The sequence below is a fragment of the Arachis hypogaea genome, chromosome 1 (assembly GCF_003086295.3).
Source record: "Arachis hypogaea cultivar Tifrunner chromosome 1, arahy.Tifrunner.gnm2.J5K5, whole genome shotgun sequence".
Lineage (NCBI taxonomy): Eukaryota > Viridiplantae > Streptophyta > Magnoliopsida > Fabales > Fabaceae > Arachis > Arachis hypogaea.
This window is the reverse complement of record NC_092036.1, coordinates 91,292,477-91,296,504: the sequence shown is the minus strand read 5'-3', so window position 1 is coordinate 91,296,504 and position 4,028 is coordinate 91,292,477. Positions and strand designations below refer to the sequence as shown.

Below are 4,028 nucleotides of genomic sequence, written 5' to 3'. Positions count from 1 at the left end.
ATAACTGTATGATGGTGCTTAGGTAGTGTAGCCAGGCGTCAAGAGAGTTCTTCTCCGCGATCTTTTGAATATCATTTGCAACAATCTCATGAACCTTTATCTCCCCTCCTACCATTATGCAGTGTAACATGACGGCCCTTTTTCTGTTAACTTCTGAAGTGTTCACTGTGCCCAGAATTGATCTCTTTATAAGCTCATACCACCCTTTTGCTTCATGGATAAGATCCCCCTTCTCAAGTACTTGTGCCTTCCATATTTGTCCCTTACCCAGTCAGTATTAACCACACAGATATCACTGGAAATTTCATCATAATTCGGGTTGCCATTTAGTCTTTCTTGGTACCAGGGTCATCAAAATGTGCTGCCCTTAGTCCTAAGACCTTCATGATGGTCTTTGGACTAAAGTCTACCTCCACACCTCTTACAAAACTCTTGTAAGTTGGGGCACGGGTTGTATCTAGCCTTGCAGTGTTAGCATAAAACTCCCTTATGATGTTGGCATTGATCCTGGTGATTGGTGAGATAAGTTCCTCCTATTTCCTCTTTTTGATCTTGGCTCTTATTTCTGGACATCCATCATCAGGTAGCTGGAGAGGAACCTCTGGAAATATTCCCTTTTCTGTCATCTACCTAAATTGCATTTGGTGGAACCGTGATCTGAATTTCCATTGATCATAAGTGTCTTCGCTCTCCTCTGTAACAAGTTCCTTTCCTCTCCTTCTTTTGAAACTTGAAGAAGATGCCGTACTTTTCTTGATAGTTACCCGAATAGAGGTTAAAAGTTGATGAAGAGGAATGGCTTGTGTGATGCACTTTTGGATGAAAAGGTAGTTTGAAAGTGAATTAAGGTTATGAGCTTAATGAGGCAAGAAGATTTTGAGACTTAATGCAGCACGGTTGTGGCTTTGAACCTTAAGAACACAAGACTAATTTTATGATTGCAAGAAGGTCAAAGTTAGAGCTATAAAACACGGTTCAAATGAGGATTATATATAGCAATCATAGATGAAGGTAGGACAGCTAGGATGCCTTTCGTATGGGTAAGAATAAATGGTATGCATGTAAGGTTGAATGAGGACAAAGTTTGCCTCCTCATTAGGCATGTGGGGTTGGTCTCCTCAGGGCTTCTTCCAAGGATGTGCAGAATTTTATTCTTATGAGGCGACCTTCCAAGCTATGTGATATACTTTTGTCTTCATTCTCATTTGACTATTCTTTGTCTTGTCCCTTTCATCAAGCTATTCTTTTGCATACCTATCCATCATGTCACCACAAAGAAAAGAAATTAGGATAGGGGCGGTAGATGCATGGCAAGTAATACTTAAATGCAAAACTAAAAATTAACTACTATTTTTCTATCTTTAACACAAACTAAAAATTATAAACATGGTTGCACTTTCATGAAATTTAAGACTCGAAAGAACTTGGACTCTCATGACTTGTCCTTACAATATATAGAACACCAAACTTAATGTTTCGTTATATATTCGAAGAATACACTTATGCATATGTCACAATGACAATATGATCATTATCTTTGAAAAGCATTTTAGTGTGTCTGTAGGCACAGCAAACTTAGAGTTGGATCATATGCTTCAAAATGTCATGGATAGTTGTCAAATTTTTCTATGAGAGCTTGAATTTATGTTAGAGCAACAATTATTATTCACACTGAAACTTTAAAAGCAAGGAAACTAAATCATGGGCTGCCTCCCATGGAGTGCTTCTTTAACATCATTAGCTTGATGATTTGTCTTTGTCAAGGTGGATTATAGTGCCTTATGTCCTCTCCTCCCACAGTGAAGCTTTCTCCACTTGATTCCTTGATGATCTTTACATATTCCAAGGAAAGGACCTTTCTGATACTGAACACCTGAGGTAACTGAGATGGAATGGTTGGAAGATTGGGTGGGATTGATAGAAGGTGGGCTAATATCACCTTGTCTCCAGGGGAAAAAACTTCTGTATGGATCTTCTTATTTCTCCATCCCCTTGGCAATTTTTTCCCATTCTTATCTCTTCTTCCAGTACTGCTCTATTGACTCTTGTGACTGGGAGGTCCTTGTTAACTGCTCCTCCTGATTCTTGTGGCTTCAGCTCTTCTTTGGGTTTCCTTGGCTGTTGTGTTTCTAGAAATTCTTGGTTGTTCACCAAGGATTGTTTTAAGGGCTATGTTTCTGATTCACTGTTGCTTTCTTCCAGGGGTAATTTGCTATAATCATTGTTCAGCTCCTTAGGTTCTGGCTCAGAATTGGTTGCAGGTTTAAAAACTTGGAAAGTGAGATGTTCATCATGTATTCTCAGTATTAACTCTCCTTGTTCCACATCAATGAGTGCTCTACCAATAGCTAGAAATGGTCTTCCCAGAATGATTGGATGGAGGTAACTTTCCTCCATGTCTAGAACAACAAAGTCAGTGGAGAGAAAGTAATTTCCCACTTTGACCAATATGTTCTCAATTACTCCTTAAACTTGCTTCTGAGTCTTATCAGCCAATCGGATGACCACATCTGTGGATTTCAGTTCATTGATTTGCAATTTTTTCATGAGAGACAGAGGCATCACATTTATGCTGGCTCCTAGATCACAGAATCCTCTATCAATCCTTGTATTTCCTATGGCATAGGGGATATGAAAGCTCCCCAGATCTTTTTTCTTTAGAGGTAAATCCTTTTTGATGAGGGCATTACATTCCTTGTCCATTATCACTGTTTGTCCCCCTTTCAAGGTTCCTTTCTTGGTCAGCAACTCTTTCATGCACTTGATGTAATTAGGCATCTGTTGGAGAGTTTTGATGAAAGGTATGTTGACATTGAGGGATGCAAATATGTCTAAGAATCTTGAGTATGACTTCTCTTTCTCACCACTTTTGAATCTTTGGGTGAATGGTGCATTTGGCACGTAAGGTTCCAGAATCTCCTTTTGTTGTTCTTTCCCTTGTATTAGTCCATTTCCTTGTTCGTTTTCCTCCGAAATTTCCTAGGAACTTCCTTGGCTGTGCTCTGTTGGCTTGTTGGTCTCTTCCTCTAGGCTTTCTGCATTTGCAAGTGTAACTGCCTCACATTCTTCCCATCTCACCTTCTTCATTTCCCCTCTTGGATTTTTCTCAGTGTCACTGGGAAAGCTATCAGTGGACTTAGAAATCTGTTGTGAGAGATGTCCCACTTGAGACTCAAGCTTCTTAATGGTTTCTCCTCAACTTTTTATATTAGCTCTCACTTTCTCCTTAAATTTTTTATGTCTTCAGATTCCTTGTAGAGATTTGCAAACATAGCTTCAATTTTGGACATTTTGTCATTATCATGTGGTGATAGTTGGTTGGAATTGAGTTGTTGAGAGTGGTTGTCTTGGTTTTGGTATGGTGGCTGGGAAGAGTTGTTGTAAGGATGTTGATATGATCTTGGATTGGATTGTTGGTAGGTGTTCTGGTTGGAATTATGAGTTTTGTGGTCTTGGCCTTGGGCTTGTTGGTTTCCCCACCCAAAGTTTGGATGGTTCCTCTAACTAGGGTTATAGGTCTTTGAATATGGATCATTAGTTTGCTTAGATGAATTCCCCAGGTAGTTGACTTCCTCCCAGTTAACTCCTTCCTCTGTGTTTGGCTCTGATTAAGGTGATGGTTGAGTGTGGATGGCTGTGGCCTGATTCTTCTCCATTTGTTTGGTTAACTCAGCTAGTTGCTTAGTGATCATCTTATTTTGGGCCAATATTGTATCCATGTTGTTCAACTTCATGACTCCTCTATTGTTGCTTCTTTCTGAGGCATAGAAATACTAATTGTCAGCCACTGTTTCTATGACATCAATGGCTTCTTCAATAGTCTTCTTCTTGTTAAGGGAGCCTCCAGATGAGTGGTCCACAGCCTTCTTTGATTCATAGGAAAGCCCTTCATAAAATATGTGCAATTGCACCCACTCATTAAATATATCAGGGGGGCATTTCCTTGTTAGATCATTGAATCTCTCCCAGGCTTCTTATAAGGTTTCACCATCTTGCTGTCTAAATGTCTGCATCTCGGTTCTCAGTCT

General features: G+C 39.6%; 1 non-coding gene across 1 annotated transcript; it reads left to right on the top strand.

The window, feature by feature from the left end:
- The first annotated feature begins 3,921 nt into the window (after positions 1 to 3,921).
- LOC112715809 (small nucleolar RNA R71) lies at positions 3,922 to 4,028 on the top strand. Its single transcript, XR_003159997.1, has one exon. It is a non-coding gene; the product is annotated as a small nucleolar RNA R71 (small nucleolar RNA).